This window comes from Nerophis ophidion, linkage group LG14 (assembly GCF_033978795.1).
Source record: "Nerophis ophidion isolate RoL-2023_Sa linkage group LG14, RoL_Noph_v1.0, whole genome shotgun sequence".
Classification (NCBI taxonomy): domain Eukaryota; kingdom Metazoa; phylum Chordata; class Actinopteri; order Syngnathiformes; family Syngnathidae; genus Nerophis; species Nerophis ophidion.
In genome coordinates, this window is record NC_084624.1 from 52,919,874 (window position 1) to 52,939,605 (window position 19,732).

Genomic DNA, 19,732 nt, shown 5'->3' on the forward strand with positions numbered 1-19,732 from the left:
GACAAACTGACTGCACTTTCTTTCTAGGACGAACATTCAAATGTGAGGACAAGTCACATGTTGGACGTCAGTAATGAGTTACGGAAGGTGTGTTCACCCGGGGAATAGCACAAAATGATGTGTTGCCGTGGTGACGCAGCCAGGATGTAAATGAGAAGTAACGGCAACTTTACATGAGACAACTAGAAGGATGGACAAGCAACATGCAGACAGGCAGGAAGACGCAGGCAGACAGACAAGACGGAGGGGTGGAAGACAGACGGATGAGCAGACAGACAAGATGGAGAGATGGAAGAGAGACCAGATGGAGAGATGGAAGACAGACAGATGAGCAGACAGACAAGACGGAGAGATGGAAGAGACAAGATGGAGAGATGGAAGACAGACAAGATGGAGAGATGGAAGACAGACAGTTGGGCAGACAGACAAGATGGAGAAATGGAAGACAGGCAGATGAGCAGACAGACAAGATGGAAGACAGACAGTTGGGCTGACAGACAAGATGGAGAAATGGAAGACAGACAGATGAGCAGACAGACAAGATGGAAGACGGACAGATGAGCAGACAGACCAGATGGAGAGATTGAAGGCAGACAGTTGAGCAGAGAGGTAAGATGGAGAGATGGAAGAGACAAGATGGAGAGATGGAAGACAGACAAGATGGAGAGATGGAAGACAGACAGTTGGGCAGACAGACAAGATGGAGAGATGGAAGACAGACAGATGAGCGGACAGACAGATCAGCAGACAGACCAGATGAAGAGATGGAAGGCAGACAGTTGAGCAGACAGGCAAAATGGAGAGATGTAAGACAGACCAGATGGAGAGACGGAAGACAGACAGATGAGCAGACAGGCAAGATGGTGAGATGGAAGACAGACAAGATGAAGAGATGGAAGACAGACAAGATGAAGAGATGGAAAACAGACAGTTGAGCAGACAGGCAAGATGGAGAGATGGAAGACAGACAAGATGAAGACATGGAAGACAGACCGATGAGCAGACAGGCAAGATGGTGAGATGGAAGACAGACAGTTGAGCAGACAGGCAAGATGGAGAGATGGAAGACAGACAGTTGAGTAGACAGACAAGATGGAAGACAGACAGATGAGCAGACAGGCAAGATGGAGAGATGGAAGACAGACAGTTGAGCAGACAGGCAAGATGGAGAGATAGAAGACAGACAAGATGAAGAGATGGAAGACAGACAGATGAGCAGACAGGCAAGATGGAGAGATGGAAGACAGACAGTTGAGTAGACAGACAAGATGGAAGACAGACAGATGAGCAGACAGGCAAGATGGAGAGATGGAAGACAGACAGTTGAGCAGACAGGCAAGATGGAGAGATGGAAGACAGACAAGATGAAGAGATGGAAGACAGACAGATGAGCAGACAGGCAAGATGGAGAGATGGAAGACAGACAGTTGAGTAGACAGACAAGATGGAAGACAGACAGATGAGCAGACAGGCAAGATGGAGAGATGGAAGACAGACAAGATGAAGAGATGGAAGACAGACAGATGAGCAGACAGGCAAGATGGAGAGATGGAAGACAGACAGTTGAGCAGACAGACAAGATGGAAGACAGACAGTTGAGCAGACAGACAAGATGGAGAGATGGAAGACAGGCAAGATGGAGAGATGGAAGACAGACAGTTGAGCAGACAGACAAGATGGAAGACAGACAGTTGAGCAGACAGACAAGATGGAGAGATGGAAGACAGACAGTTTTGCGGACAGACATGATGGAAGACAGACAGATGAGCAGACAGGCAAGATGGAGAGATGGAAGACGGACAAGATGAAGAGATGGAAGACAGACAGTTGAGCAGACAGACAAGATGGAAGACAGACAGTTGAGCAGACAGACAAGATGGAGAGATGGAAGACAGACAGTTGAGCAGACAGACAAGATGGAAGACAGACAGATGAGCAGACAGGCAAGATGGAAGACAGACAGTTGAGCAGACAGACAAGATGGAGAGATGGAAGACAGACAGTTGAGCAGACAGACAAGATGGAAGACAGACAGTTGAGCAGACAGACAAGATGGAGAGATGGAAGACAGACAGTTGAGCAGACAGACAAGATGGAAGACAGACAGATGAGCAGACAGACAAGCAAAACAAGCAGAGAGTAGGACAGACAGAATATTAGATGGACAGTCAAAGTTCAAATTAAAGTACCACACACACACACACACACACACACACACACACATACGTGTTTGGGTGACATATGAGGACTTATGACAAAAACGTGACATATGGGGACATGCCTTTCCAATGGTCCTACAGGCCTGGGACTCAGACGGTTAGTGAACCAGAATTTTAGAAACACAGTGGTCTATTGAGATTTTTGCAACTCTTTTGTTTTTTTCTGAACCTGATTTTTATGGTACATATGAGGACTTGTCAGGTTTAGGTGACAAATGAAGACCAGAGTGTTTAAGATTTCAAGTTTATGTGACATATGACGACCATGACATCACAGAGTGTTTAAGGTTTCAAGTTTATGTGACATATGATGACCATGACGTCACAGAGTGTTTAAAATTTCAGGTTTATGTGACATATGATGACCATGACGTCACAGAGTGTTTAAAATTTCAGGTTTATGTGACATATGATGACCATGACGTCACAGAGTGTTTAAGATTTCAGGTTCATGTGACATATGAGGCTAATGACATCAGAGACTTAACAAAACCACCTGAGTTGGTTTAGTTGATGTGTTGTCATTTAAAAAAAAAATCCCAATCCCATGCTACTGTAATCTAAAACCAAGAAGAGTTTAAAAGAAACATGGGTAAAAATGTAATTGTCGATTAAGTGTAACTGAATTGTTTTTGTGGATTTTGTCGCTAAGAATTATCTGGAATAAATACAAAACGCCTGCTGTTTATTTTGCTTTTTTAATTGCTGGTAACATACTCAAACTACCACAGAAGATGTGGGAAAACATTTTTTTTCCCTTTTTTTAATATAATTCTGTTATGGATGTAGTACTTGATGGCAAGCCAATCTCTGTCCTGTAGAGCTACTAGTTCTTTATGGAGGCAGGCTTCACAATCTTTTTTACCTGGTACTTTGTTGCCAGTTACAAAATGCAACATGTGTCATTCAACTGCTTCCACTTCTTCCCCTTTGCAGTTGTCATAAAGGAGACAAAATACAATTTCTTACTGAAGGAATAAGGACTATAACACAGTGAAAAGGTGCAAAACGTAATATAATATTCTAGTAAATGATGTGGATTATTTATTTACCCCGCTTTGGAGTGGACCAAGTGGAAGAAGCTTGAGACATACCCACTTCCAGCGATTTGTCCTGCTGTCAATCTGAAAGGAAGAATTAGAAAACTGTAAAAGTAAACATTTAACATATTGTGCTTTGTGAAGCAGCGGAGTATGTGTGTTGTCTGTCTATTTATGAATAATGCAGACCAGGAGTGTTGGCTGAGTTCTTAACGTTTGCTTTCAGAGCGTGCATATCACAACATACAAGATGTCGTCATGGCGACACAACCGCGCATGCTCGTCACTCCTGTTGCATGCTGGGTAGGGTAGTTTTTTTTTCCCCTGGCTCATAACATCACAATATAGTACCATGTATATGCGTTCAGTTTATCAAAGCACCAAGCAAACAGATATGGTCATAATTATTTTAAGTGCACTACGCAGAATAAACACAACATTATTAATATTGCTAGTAAGGATAATTTGATCAAAAATTCCCTAAAACAGCCCACTACCTATAATATAAGTTTTTTAAACATAAGATCCCTGATAAAAAAAAATGTTTCTGCTGTTACCTCAGAAATTTCCTGTTCAGAAGTTATGATTGTGGCTCAGAGATTTGTATGTAGATTATATTTATTTTCCATAACAAACAGGATAACTTAAATACCCTGGCAGTGGCAATAAGCTTAAATGTTTGTATTTACATTTTTTGAGTTGATTTTCATAAAATTTGCTATTTAACTGCTACTGTTTAACAAGGACTGATTTAAATTGTGTTTGCACAACAAATGTTTTGGCGCTTTTGTTCATGTGGGAGAATATTCCAATAAAGGTGCACTACACACTACTTTTGAATTCATTATTGGGCTTTGCGTATACAATGCATTTAATCGCGATTAATAAGAGAAATAGTGCGATTAACTTCGATTAAAAATTTTAATCATTGCCCAGCCCTAATATATATACAAACCCCGTTTCCATAAAAGTTGGGAAATTGTGTTAGATGTAAATATAAACTGAATACAATGATTTGCAAATCCTTTTCAACCCATATTCAATTGAAAGCATTACAAAGACAACATATTTGATGTTCAAACTCAAACTTTTTTTTTTTGGCAAATAATAATTAACTTTGAATTTCATGGCTGCAACACGTGCCAAAGTAGTTGAGAAAGGGCATGTTCACCACTGTGTTACATCACATTTTCTTTTAACAACACTCAATAAACGTTTGGGAACTGAGGAAACTAATTGTTGAAGCTTTGAAAGTAGAATTCTTTACCATTCTTGCTTGATGTACAGCTTAAGTTGTCGTGTTTTACGCTTCATAATGCACTACACATTTTCGATGGGAGACATGTCTGGACTGTGGGCGGGTCAGGAAAGTACTCGCACTCTTTTACTACGAAGACATGCTGTTGTAACACGTGGCTTGGCATTGTTTTGCTGAAATAAGCAGGGGCGTCCATGATAATGTTGCTTGGATGACAACATATGTTGCTCCAAAACCTGTATGGACCATTCAGCATTAATGGTGCCTTCTCAGATGTGTAAGTTACCCATGCTTTGGGCACTAATACACCCCCATACCATCACACATGCTGGCTTTTGAACTTTGCGCCGGATGGTTATTTTCCTCTTTGTTCCGGAGAACACCACGTCCACAATTTCCATATATAATTTGAAATGTGGACTCGTCAGACCACAGAACACTTTTCCACTTTGCATCAGTCCATCTTAGATGAGCTCGGGCCCAGCGAAGCCCGCGACGTTCCTCTGTCTTGTTGATAAATGGCATTTGCTTTGCATAGTAGAGTTTTAACTAGCATTTACAGATGTAGCGACCAACTGTAGTAACTGACAGTGGTTTTCTGAAGTATTTCTGAGCCCATGTGGTGATATCTTTTACACACTGATGTCGGTTTTTAATGCAGTACATCGCTTACGTGCAGTGATTTCTCCAGATTCTCTGAACCTTTTGATAATTTTACGGACCGTAGATGGTAAAATCCCTAAATTCTTTGCAAAAAAAATGTTTAGCAGTTTTAACATCAAATATGTCGTCTTTGTAGCATATTCAACAGAATTGGGGTTGAAAATTCTTTGCAAATCATTGTATCCTGTTTATATGTACATCTAACACAATTTCCCAACTCATATGGAAACGGGGTTTGAATGTATTTATATATATATAGCCTATTATTTGCGCACTATTTACAAGTTATGTACCAAAAACACGACCACCGAAAAAATACTTTGATCAATGAAAACAGCGCTGCAGAAATCGGCTGTAAACAAGAGGCACTGCATTTTCTGAATTGAAACACTCATTTTAAAGCTTTGACATTAACATTTTAACACACACTAATCTGGTTCAGAAAATATGAGGACCTTATATGAAACACACCTAGGTCTTTCTTGGTTCAAACAATATGAGGACATGACGAGTGCTCACATGTAGAATTTATGTTGTTGACTTGTAACATCTCCTGTTTTGCTAAACATGAGTTCCAAACTCCCTACTGACTAACATGGATGTACCCTTACGGAAATGTTGTCATATAAACTGATCTGTGAGAGATTAAAATTAATAAATGTCTTTCAAAATATAGGTTGGGTCAAATTTAGAGCAGATATAGTAAAAACAGACATGTAATAACCTGTTGGAGGGATGAAGTCGGTTTATGGCTGTCATCTGAATTTAGAGAATGTTGAGATAGAACCTCAACAGTTGGTTTCTGCAACAAAACACAAAAATATAATGTCATAACTAATTAATTATAACATTCTCACCACTTTTTGTTGATAAAAATCTGAGCATACAATGCCAGATAAAGGGTAGAGATTATTACAGAGTTTCAGCTCTTAGACAATTCATTAAGAATGTAACACACACAAAAATCTGGTTCAGAAAATATGAGGACATGAATTGAGACACTCATTTTAAAGCTTTGACATTAACATTGTAACACACATTTTCAGGTTCAGAAAATATGAGGACCTTATATGAAACACACCTAAGTCTTTCTTGCTTCAAACAATATAAGGACATGACGAGTGCTCAAATGTAGAATTTATGTTGTTGACTTGTAACATCTCCTGTTTTGCTAAACATGAGTTCTAAACTTTCTACTGACTAACATGGATGTACCCTTGCGAAAAAGTTGTCATATAAAGTGATCTGTGAGAGATTAAAATAAATAAATGTCTTTCAAAATATAGGTTGGGTCAAATTTAGAGCAGATATAGTAAAAATAGACATGTAATAACCTGTTGGAGGGATGAAGTCAGTTAATGGCTCACATCAGAATCTGGAGAATGTTGAGATGGAACCTCAACAGTTGGTTTCTGCAACAAAACACAAAAATATAATGTCAGAACTAATTAATTATAACATTATCAGCACTTTTTGTTGATAAAACTCTGAGCATACAATGCCAGATAAATAGTAAAGATTATTACAGAGTTTCAGCTCTAAGACAATTAATTAAGAATATAAAACACACTAAAATCTGGTTCAGAAAATATGAGGACCTGAATTGAAACACACATTTTAAAGCTTGGACATTAACATTGTAACACACACTAATCTGGTTTAGAAAATATGAGGACCTTATATGAAACACACCTAAGTCTTTCTTGGTTCAAACAATATAAGGACATGACGAGGGGTCACATGTAGAATGTATGTTGTTGACTTGTAACATCTCCTGTTTTGCTAAACATGAGTTCCAAACTCCTTACTGACTAACATGGATGTACCCTTACGAAAATGTTGTCATATAAACTGATCTGTGAGAGATTAAAATTAATAAATGTCTTTCAAAATATAGGTTGGGTCACATTTAGAGCGGATATAGTAAAAATAGACTTGTAATAACCTGTTGGAGGGATGAAGTCGGTTTATCGCTCACATCTGAATCTGGAGAATGTTGAGATAGAACCCCAACAGTTGGTGTCTGCAACAAAACACAAAAATATAATGTCAGAACTAATTAATTATAACATTAACAACCACTTTTGGTTGATAATATTCTGAGCATATAATTCTACATAAACAGTAAAGATTATTATAGCGTTTTAGCTCTTAGACTATTATTTAAGAATGTAACATTCACTAAAATGTGGTTCAGAAAATATGAGGACCTGGATTGAAACACTCATTTTAAAGCTTTGAATTAAACATTGTAACACACACTAATGTGGTTCAGAAAAATATGAGGACCTTATATGAAACACACTGAAGTTTTTTTTAGTTCAAACAATATGAGTACATGACAAGTGATCACATATAGAATTCATGTTGCTGACCTGTAACATCTCCTGTTTTGCTAAACATGAGTTGTAAATTCCACAGACTAACATGGATGTACGCTTAAAAAATGTTGTCATATAAACTGATCTGTGAGAGGTTAAAAGGATTAAATGTCTTTTGAAGTATAGGTTGTGTCAAGTTTTTAGCAGATATAGGGCAGCACGGTGGGACAGGGGTTAGTGCATGTGCGTCACAAATCGAAGGTCCTGAGTAGTCCTGAGTTAAATCCTGGGCTCGTGATCTTTCTGTGTGGAGTTTGCATGTTCTCCCCGTGACTGCGTGGGTTCCCTCCGGGTACTCCGGCTTCATCTTACCTCCAAAGACATGCACCTGGGGATAGGTTGATTGGCAACACTAAATTGGCCCTAATGTGTGAATGTGAGTGTAAATGTTGTCTATTTGTGTTGGCCGTGTAATGAGGTGGCGACTTGTCCAGGGTGCACTCCGCCTTCCGCCCGAATGCAGCTCAGATAGGCTCAAGCACACCCCGCCAACCCAAAAAAGGGACAGGTAGTAGAAAATGGATGGATGGATGGATAGTAAAATAGTCAAGAAATAACCTGTTGGAGGGATGAAGTCGGTTTATCGCTCACATGAATCTGGAGAATGTTGACATAGAACATCAACAGTTGGTGTCTGCAACAAAACACATAAAAATAATGTTAGAACTTATTAATTATAACATTATCAGCACTTTTTGTTGTTAACATTATGAGCATATAATGCCAGATAAATAGTAAAGATATTTATAGAGGGTTTCTGTCTCTTGTCCCGCTCATGTCTTGAGATGAACTTCCCTCGGTACTCGACCACACAAGAACTTTTTTAAATTGATGCAAGAGCAAATACACCATATCCTGATAAAACAGTTTATCAATTAACAATGTTTGGAATATCTGTTTTAAAAAGGAACAATAATAGTCGTTACTTGACTAAAAATTCAATTACAAACAGAATTACTCTTTCATAAATGTAAATAATTATTAAATTAAGTACAAACCCCGTTTCCATATGAGTTGGGAAATTGTGTTAGATGTAAATATGAACTGAATACAATGATTTGCAAATCATTTTCAAGCCATATTCAGTTGAATATGCTACAAAGACAACATATTTGATGTTCAAACTCATAAACATTTTTTTGGTGCAAATAATCATTAACTTTAGAATTTGATGCCAACAACACGCAACAAACAAGTTGGGAAAGGTGGCAATAAATACTGATAACGTTAAGAAATGCTCATCAAACACTTATTTGGGACATCCCACAGGTGTGAAGGCTAATTTGGAACAGGTGGGTGCCATGATTGGCTATAAAAACAGCTTCCCAAAAAATGCTCAGTCTTTCACAGGAAAGGATGGGGCGAGGTACACCCCTTTGTCCACAACTGCGTGAGCAAATAGTCAAACAGTTTAAGAACAACGTTTCTCAAAGTGCAATTGCAAGAAATTTAGGGATTTCAACATCTACGCTCCATGATATCATCAAAAGGTTCAGAGAATCTGGAGAAATCACTCCACGTAAGCGGCATGGCCGGAAACCAACATTGAATGACCGTGACCTTCCATCCCTCAGACGGCACTGTATCAAAAACCCACATCAATCTCTAAAGGATATCACCACATGAGTTCAGGAACACTTCAGAAAACCACTGTCACTAAATACAGTTTGTTGCTATATCTGTAAGTGCAAGTTAAAGATCTATTATGCAAAGCGAAAGCCAATTATCAACAACATCCAGAAACGCCGCCGGCTTCTCTGGGCCCGAGATCATCTAAGATGGACTGATGCAAAGTGGAAAGGTGTTCTGTGGTCTGATGAGTCCACATTTCAAATTGTTTTTGGAAATATTCGACACCGTTTCATCCGGACCAAAGGGGAAGCGAACCATCCAGACTGTTATCGACGCAAAGTTGAAAAGCCAGCATCTGTGATGGTATGGGGGTGCATTAGTGCCCAAGGCATGGGTAAGTTACCCATCTGTTTGGAACAACATTTGCTGCCATTTAAGCGCCGACTTTTTCATGTACGCCCCTGCTTATTTCAGCAAGACAATGCCAAGCCACATTCAGCACGTGTTCAGCTTCATAAAAAAAGAGTGCAGGTACTTTCCTGGCCGGCCTGCAGTCCTATCAAAAATGTGTGGTGCATTATGAAGCGTAAAATACGACAGAGGAGACCCCGGACTGTTGAACGACTGAAGCTCTACATAAAACAAAAATGGGAAAGAATTCCACCTTCCAAGCTTCAACAATTAGTTTCCTCAGTTCCCAAACGTTTATTGAGTGTTGTTAAAAGAAAAGGTGATGTAACACAGTGGTGAACATGCCCTCTCCCAACTACTTTGGCACGTATTGCAGCCATGAAATTCTAAGTTAATTATTATTTGTAAAAAAAATTATTCCGTTTGGATTTACATCTAACACAATTTCCCAACTCATACGGAAACGGGGTTTGTAATTAATGTGTTACTTGAAAAAGAAAAGTTTTAAATATCTAGCATATGCAGTTGAGAGACATTTCATGAGAGCAGAGTGTGTGTGTGCCTTTAAAAAGCTGTGCCTTTTGCCAAGTGACGTGGGACTTCAGCGCCCAGACATAGCAGAATAGTTCAGCTGTATTTTTTAGCTTAGCAGTGGCAGTTAAGATAGTTCTGTTGAATGTTTTTGTTCGCGTGTGGATGAGGCCTCTTTCTATTTGATATCGTGTTTGTAATTACTTCCGGGGGTTGCTTTCATTAGTAAAAAGATATTACCTGCACCAACCCTTTTGTGCTTCTAACGCTGTCTTGTTGACATACAATCACATCAAAAGTAGCATGCCAGATTACATAAAACGCATCGTAACAGCGTTGTAGCGTACATAAAAGTTATTAGATTACTCGTTACCGGTAAAAGTAACAGCATTAGTAACATCGTTTTCATATACCGCTGTTATACCATCCATCCATCCATCATCTTCCGCTTATCCGAGGTCGGGTCGCGGGGGCAACAGCCTAAGCAGGGAAACCCAGACTTCCCTCTCCCCAGCCACTTCGTCTAGCTCTTCCCGGGGGATCCCGAGGCGTTCCCAGGCCAGCCGGGAGACATAATCTTCCCAACGTGTCCTGGGTCTTCCCCGTGGCCTCCTACCGGTTGGACGTGCCCTAAACACCTCCCTAGGGAGGCGTTCGGGTGGCATCCTGACCAGATGCCCGAACCACCTCATCTGGCTCCTCTCCATGTGGAGGAGCAGCGGCTTTACTTTGAGTTCCTCCCGGATGGCAGAGCTTCTCACCCTATCTCTAAGGGAGAGCACCCCTACCCGGTGGAGGAAACTCATTCCGGCTGCTTGTACCCGTGATCTTATCCTTTCGGTCATGACCCAAAGCTCATGACCATGGGTGAGGATGGGAACGTAGATCGACCGGTAAATTGAGAGCTTTGCCTTCCGGCTCAGCTCCTTCTTCACCACAACGGATCGGTACAACGTCCGCATTACCGAAGACGCCACACCGATCCGCCTGTCGATCTCACCATCCACTCTTCCCCCACTCGTGAACAAGACTCCGAGGGGCCATAGAGGTCGGGTGCATTGTGAGCTGGGCGGCAGCCGAAGGCAGGGCACTTGGCGGTCCGATCCTCGGCTACAGAAGCTAGCTCTTGGGACGTGGAATGCTGTTATTCCAAACACTTCTAATTAAAGCCATATAATACAACTTCTATTAGACAGTAAGGAAAAGATCCAAATGAGATGTTGATCCAGTTACCATTGATATGATACATAACAAGACATACCTTTCCAATCATTGATCCACTGGGCCTTAAAACAAGACTTGTCACATCCAGATCACATAAACTCGGTGGCTTCAGCCTCAGGATTAGATCTCGCTCTTCTTTTGGGCACGATGTCTATTTCATGTGTTGATGCGCCTAACAAATCCACACATAAAAATGAAAAAAGTCAGTGACACAGAAATAAAACAAAGAACTAAACCCTTCAAAAACTGTTAAATTTAGGCTCAATGCAGACATGAAGCTTCTCAAACAAAGAACTAATGTAACAATATCAGTAACATGCCAACTCCACAGTGCTTATCAGCTTGAAATATTTGTATTTGAGAAAAAGTATAAACAAAATGAAGAACTCTAGTATGTCTTGTTTAAAATTAAGACAAGGTTTACTTGCATAGTGATCAAGGGTGATGGGTCAAATGCAGAGAATAATTTCACCACACCTAGTGTGTGTGTGCCAATCACTGCTACTTATAATCTTCCATGCAACTTTAAAAAAAAAAAAATTAAATGCCTTTTGGCCTTGGCCCAGAACTGAAATTCTTTATTTAACCTCATAAAATCAAATCTGGTTGCAATTAATAACAAAAAACATTTTACTGTTCTTTATAATGAACTATTTTCCTATGTTAAAAAACATTGGTCTATTTAATTACGTTAAACTCCATTTTATGCTCACCTGATTCAACCATGCTGCCGAAGACTGTCAAAGATGGTTTGTGGCCAAGATAGATGTCCCCCTCTGGTGCTGCACGTCCCGGAAGTGCTGTTCACTGAGCGCTCTGTTGTGCTCAAAATCGTGTGTGAAGTTTTGTATTTCGATTATAAATGGTCCTTTTGGAAAACCCTTTTTATATATATTCAATATTAAGTGTGATACGTGAGCTGTATAACTTCCAAGATGAAAATAGTTGACTAGTGATTTAGCCCTCTGTTAGGAGCAGACATCATCCACTGGCCAATCAGGCAGCGCCTAACTGAAAATTGGACCAATCAGACGCCGAGACTCTTCAGAGTGGGCGGAAGTAAGCATCTTGAACACAATGTGAAGTGAATACCTCCAAAAACAATCGCCAATTGAATCCAAAATTTGTCCCAAAGATAAAAATACCAAAATCATGTGCTATTGTAACCATTTGAAAATATTAAATAGTGGATGTAGTTTGAATTGCATTTGAATTACCGCCTTTGTCTCAATCAAGGTAGAAGGTTTTTTTTCAGGCACATTTAAAGTAATTATTGTGCGGCATTGTATTTTAGACAACAGAATAGAAAAAAGCCCAATAAAGTAAAATACTGAATCAAACCGATTAAATCATCACCATAATCCCTTTATTATTGATTGTCCAGCACAAATCCTCTCCAGATAAACAAAATGAATAGATAAAACTAACATAAAAAAGGTTGAGATCATCAGATCAGTTGAACATGTGTTATTTGATTTAGAATTCAAAAGTATGTTTATTGCTGTAATGATTAGATGTTTTTCAAAATGTTGGAGTGTGTGAGTTTCTGACCCACATGACATATGAGGACATATGACATATGAGGACAAGTGTGTGTGTGTGTGTGTCATAATAGCAAAGATGGCCACTAGGGGCAAAATCGAAGGTGACCAAAAAAATTAAACACACTTTCACACACTTTTTCTGAAAATTTGACAAATGAAGACTTTAGAGATTTTTGGTCTGGGAACATGCTGGGAGGGTCTAGAACACGATAGCATTGCGGGAAATATGGGGACATGGAAAATGTCCCCATATTTCAACAGGTCCTCATATGTAAGGTGAAATTTCATAAAAATGTCCCCATATGTCACTTTGACAAACGCACACACACACACACACACACACACACACACACACACACACACACACACACACACACACACACACACACACACACACACACACACACACACACACACACACACACACACACAGGACTTCAAAGCAAAGGTGTAGTAGGTTGACATGAAATAATATCTTTCTTTCCACCAAGTTGATGTCACAGGCAGGTGAGAACATGTCCTCCACTCCCAGGCTCCAGAAGGCAGGAGTCCCACCCCCTGCTGGGTGCAAATTGCACAGCGTGGTTGTCGCCTGTGACTGACTTTTTTTTTCACGTGGAACTTGGCAGACACTTCCTGTTCAAGTTCCACTTAAAAAGCAAAGAAAACAACAACAAACAGGCTGTGGCTCCCTGGGTGGTTGGGGGCCGCACTTTGTACACACTGGGGGACAAATATATTCTACATACACATTCACATACATACATACATACATACATATATACACATATACACATATAGATAGATAGATAGATAGATAGATAGATAGATAGATAGATAGATAGATAGATAGATAGATAGATATAGTACTTTATTGATTCCTTCAGGAAAATTACAAACCCTGTTTCCATATGAGTTGGGAAATTGTGTTAAATGTAAATATAAACAGAATACAATGATTTGCAAATCCTTTTCAACCCATATTCAGTTGAATATGCTACAAAGACAACATATTTGATGTTCAAACTCATAAACTTTATTTATTTTTTGCAAATAATAATTAACTTAGAATTTCATGGCTGCAACACGTGACAAAGTAGTTGGGAAAGGGCATGTTCACCACTGTGTTACATCGCCTTTTCTTTTAACAACACTCAATAAACGTTTGGGAACTGAGGAAACTAATTGTTGAAGCTTTGAAAGTGAGATTCTTTCCCATTCATGTTTTATGTAGAGCTTCAGTGGTTCAACAGTCCGGGGACTTGTTGTCGTATTTTACGCTTCATAATGCGCCAGACATTTTCCATGGGAGACATGTCTGGACTGCAGGCGGGCCAGGAAAGTACCCGCACTCTTTTTTTTACGAAGCCACGCTGTTGTAACACTTATTTTGCTGAAATAAGCAGGGGCGTCCTTGATAACCTTGCTTGGATGACAACATATGTTGCTCCAAAACCTGTATGGACCTTTCAGCATTAATGGTGCCTTCACAGATGTGTAAGTCACCCATGGCTTGGGCACTAATACACCCCCATACCATCACACATGCTGGCTTTTGAACTTTGCGCCTATAACAATCCAGATGGTTAGTTTCCTCTTTGTTCTGGAGGACACCACATCCTCGGTTTCCAAACATAATTTGAAATGTGGACTCGTCAGACCACAGAACACTTTTCCACTTTGCATCAGTCCATCTTAGGTGAGCTCGGGCCCAGAGAAGCCGGCGGCGTTTCTGGATGTTGTTGATAAATGGGTTTTGCTTTGCATAGTAGAGTTTTAACTTGCACTTACAGATGTAGCGACCAACTGTAGTTACTGACAGTGGTTTTATGAAGTGTTCCTGAGCCCATGTGGTGATATCCTTTACACACTGATGTTGGTTTTGATGTAGTACCACCTGAGGGCTCAAAGGTCCGTACTATCATCGCTTACATGCAGTGACTTCTTCAGATTCTCTGAACCTTTTGATGATTTTATGGACCGTAGATGGTAGTGAATTAAGTGAAGTGAATTATATTTATATAGCGCTTTTCTCTAGTGACTCAAAGCGCTTTACATAGTGAAACCCAATATCTAAGTTACATTTAAACCAGTGTGGGTGGCACTGGGAGCAGGTGGGTAAAGTGTCTTGCCCAAGGACACAACGGCAGTGACTAGGATGGCGGAAGCGGGAATTGAACCTGCAACCCTCAAGTTGCTGGCACGGCCACTCTACCAACCGAGCTATGCCGCCCCCCGATGGTAAAATCCCTAAATTCCTTGCAATAGCTCGTTGAGAAATGTTGTTCTAAAACTGTTTGACAATTTGCTTACAAAGTGGTGACCCTCGCCCCATCCTTGTTTGTGAATGAGTGAGCATTTCATGGAAGCTGCTTTTATACCCAATCATGGCACCCACCTGTTCCCAATTAGCCTGCACACCTGTGGGATGTTCCAAATAAGTGTTTGATGAGCACTGCTCCCCTCACCTCCCAGGGGGTGAACAAGGGTGATGGGTCAAATGCAGAGAATAATTTCGCCTCACCTAGTGTGTGTGTGACAATCATTGCTACTTTAACTTTAACTTTATCAGTATTTATTGCCACCTTTCCCAACTTCTTTGTCATGAGTTGCTGGCATAAAATTCTAAAGTTAATGATTTTTTGCAAAAAAAAAAAAATGTTTATGAGTTTGAACATCAAATATGTTGTCTTTGTAGCATATTCAACTGAATATGGCTTGAAAAGGATTAGCAAATCATTGTATTTTGTTTTTATTTACATCTAACACAATTTCCCAACTCATGTGGAAACGGGGTTTGTAATTTGATTGTACATTTTTGTACTTTACTATGTTTTCTTCCTTGATTCCATTAGTGTTTTGTCACATATTTATGATGTGGCTGGGACACAACTTTCTTTATCCCTGTGATGGATTATTTTACAAAAAAAAAGTACAGAGAATCACCAACACATGTTTAGTGTAGTGATGTCAAATAAGCATTTTTCATATTTTTTAGATTGAATAATCACACTTTTGAATTTTGATTAATGTGATTTACTGCAGTAAATTGCTTACATTATTTAAATTAGCTATCAAAAACACTCCAATATTTTCCAATGTTGTTATAAAAATCTCACACCGGAACATTTTTAGAAAATTTTACTTGAATGTATGTCATTTATTTGATGAAAACTCATCAATAAATACTTAAAAGCCAGAAGCAGTGAAGTTGTCACCTTGTGTAAATGCTAAATAAAAAGAGAATGCAACAAATCCTGTTCAACTTATATTCAATTGAATACTGACAAACTTTCTAACTTTTTGCAAATATTAGCTCATTTGGAATTTGATGCCTGCAACATGTTTCATAAAAAGCTGGCACAAGTGGCAAAAGAGAATGAGAAAGTTGAGGAATGCTCATCAAACACTTATTTGGAACATCCCACAGGTGAACAGGCTAATTGGGAACAGGTGGATGTCATGATTGGCTATAAAAGCAGCTTCCGTGAAATGCTCACTCATTCACAAACAAGGACGGGGCGAGGGTCACCACTTTGTCAACAAATGCCTGAGCAAATTGTTTAAGAACAACATTTCTCAAGCGGCTATTGCAAGGAATTTAGGGATTTCACCAGCTACGCTCCGTGATATCATCAAAAGGTTCAGAGAATCTGGAGAAATCACTGCACGTAAGCCATGATATTACGCACCTTCCATCCCTCAGGCGCTACTGCATCAAAAAGCCACATCAGTGTGTAAAGGATATCATCACATGAGCTCAGGAACACTTCATAAAACCACTGTCAGTAACTACAGTTGGTTGTGACATCTGTAGATTAGATTAGATACTTTATTTATTATGTCAGGAGAGTTCCTTCAGGAAAATTTAAATTTTCAGCACAATCCCATTCAAAATCAGACAAACATTAGAGGGAGACAGAACAGGATCGCTGACGGGTCTGCCAGCTTCCAGCGCCCCTTACAAAAAAGATGAGATGCAGGTAAACAAGTGGGGTGAATGGGAGAAAAAAATAGAAGATTAAAACAAAATTTTAAAAAATCGTGCAAGTTAAAACTCTACTATGCAAAGCCAAAGCCATTTATCAACAACACCCAGAAATACCGCCGGCTTAGCCAGACCCGAGCTCATCTAAGATGGACTGATGCAAAGTGGAAAAGTGTTCTGTGGTCTGACGAGTCCAAATTTCAAATTGTTTTTGGAAACTGTGGAGCTTGTGTCCTTTGGACCAAAGAGGAAAACAACCATGGGGACTGTTCTCGGGTGAAAGTGTAAAAGACAGCATGTGTGATGGTATGGGGGTGCATTAGTGGCCAAGGCATGGGTAACTTACACATCTGTGAAGGCACCATTAATGCTGAAAGGTACATACAGCTTTTGGAGCAACATATGTTGCCATCCAAGCAACGTTATCATGGACGCCCCTGCTTATTTCAGCAAGACGATGCCAAGCTTCGTTTTACAACAGCGTGGCTTCACAGTAAAAGAGTGTAGGTACTAGACTGGCTTGCCTGTAGTCCAGACATTGAAAATGTGTGAAGGCTGAAATATGAAGCCGGAGACTGTTGAACAACTTAAGCTGTACATCAAGCAAGAATGGGAAATAATTCAACTTCAAAATGTGTCTCCTCAGTTCCCAAACTTTTACTGAGTGTTGTTAAAAGGAAAGGCCATGTAACACACTGGTAAAAATGCCTTTTTTGCAATGTGTTGCTGCCTTTAAATTCTTAGGCAGGGGTGCCCATTACGTCGATCGCGAGCTACCAGTCGACCGGCGGGGGGTGTGTCAGTCCATCTCCAGCCAGGCTTTTAAAAAAAATAGACCTAAAAATGAGTGATCATCAATCTTCACCAAGACGTCACTTAAATGACATTCACGGTACCGGAGGGTCTTGTGAGATGACGCTGGCTGCTGCAAGATCATTATTATGAAAATATGACCGAGAGGAAGGCGAGAAACACTTTTTATTTCAACAGACTCTCGCGCCGTCCCTTCCGTCAAAACTCTAAAGGCCGACTGCACATTTCCTATCTTCACAATAAAAGCCCTGCTTCATGCTGCCTGCGCTAACTAAATACAGAGTCTCGGAAAACTGGCGAGCACAAGCGATCCCTCAGAAAGCTGGTGTGCACAAGTCTGAGACTCTTATTTTGTTAGCGCAGGCAGCATGAAGCAGGGCTTTTATTGTGACGATAGGAAATGTGCAGTCGGCCTTTAGAGTTTTGACGGAAGGGACGGCGCGAAAGTCTGTTGAAATAAAAAGTGTTTCTCGCCTTCCTCTCTGTCATTTTTTCCTAATAATGAACTGGCAGCAGCCAGCGTCATCTCACAAGACCCTCGGGTGCCGTGAATGTCAATCAAGCAAGCTACGGAATTTGCCGCCAATGTTTTTCTTGTAAAGTGTATGGAAGCTGGATGAATTAGATGCCAAAAACCAACCACTTTCATGTGGTATTGTACAGAAAGGACAACTTTTTTTCTCCTCCATTTGAAAATGTGGGCGTTATCATCATTACTGTCTGATTCCAATCAATGCAAGTCATCAGAATCAGGTAATACACCAACTTATATTCTTGTCTTGGTGAAAGAAAGACATCTATATGTGTTACACATGCTTGTATTATCATTAAACACATTTAACTTGTTTACAAAAATGTCTCTTTCATAAATAAATAAATATAAATGATATATATAAATGAGGTAGATCCCCTCGAGTTGGTCAATTGAAAAGTAGCTCGCCTGCAGAAAAAGTGTGGGCACCCCTGTTCTAAGGTAATGATTAGGCCAGTCTGCGTTCAAAAGAATACGGCTTATTAGTGATTCCTAGAGCCCAAAAAAAGTCTGCGGGCTATAGAGCGTTTTCCGTTCGGGCTCCAGTACTCTGGAATGCCCTCCCGGTAACAGTTCAAGATGCTACCTCAGTAGAAGCATTTAAGTCTCATCTTAAAACTCATCTGTATACTCTAGCCTTTAAATAGACCTCCTTTTTAGACCAGTTGATCTGCCGCTTCTTTTCTTTCTCCTATGTCCCCCCCTCCCTTGTGGAGGGGGTCCGGTCCGATGACCATGGATGAAGTACTGACTGTCCAGAGTCGAGACCCAGGATGGACCGCTCGTCGGGACCCAGGATGGACCGCTCGCCTGTATCGGTTGGGGACATCTCTACGCTGCTGATCCGCTTGAGATGGTTTCCTGTGGACGGGACTCTCACTGCTGTCTTGGAGCCACTATGGATTGAACTTTCACAGTATCATGTTAGACCCGCTCGACATCCATTGCTTTCGGTCCCCTAGAGGGGGGGGGGTTGCCCACATCTGAGGTCCTCTCCAAGGTTTCTCATAGTCAGCATTGTCACTGGCGTCCCACTGGATGTGAGTTTTCCTTGCCCTTTTGTGGGTTCTTCCGAGGATGTTGTAGTCGTAATGATTTGTGCAGTCCTTTGAGACATTTGTGATTTGGGGCTATATAAATAAACATTGATTGATTGATTGATATTTGCGGGGGGGATGACGTTACCCGGTGTGAAGATGAAATATCTTGTCTTTGCAGTCTATTCAATTGAATATAAGTTGAAATCAATCAATCAATCAATGTTTGTTTATATAGCCCTAAATCACAAATGTCTCAAAGGGCTGAAAATGATTTGTTGTACTCTCTTTTTATTTAGCATTTACACAAGGTGACAACTTCCCGGCTTTTGCAGCTCTGATTCTGTTCATGGATGAAAGCGTTCTTGCAACAAGCGTTTTTTTTTGCATTTAGTATTTTTAAGGTGTCTTAGTTCCATGATAGGAGAACTCCTGGCTGTGACGTATGCTAACATGCTAATGATGATACGTATTTTTCGAGGTAAATGCCAAGTTCTGGCAAACGTGTCATCATGCGGG

General features: G+C 40.2%; 1 long non-coding RNA gene across 1 annotated transcript; it reads right to left on the reverse strand.

Moving 5' to 3' along the window:
* Positions 1–2,901: 2,901 nt before the first annotated feature.
* On the reverse strand, positions 2,902–6,590 carry LOC133568984 (uncharacterized). Its single transcript, XR_009809721.1, has 3 exons — positions 6,515–6,590; positions 5,905–5,982; positions 2,902–3,343 (listed from the first exon to the last, which is right to left on the reverse strand). It is a non-coding gene; the product is annotated as an uncharacterized LOC133568984 (long non-coding RNA).
* Between the last annotated feature and the right edge of the window lie 13,142 nt (positions 6,591–19,732).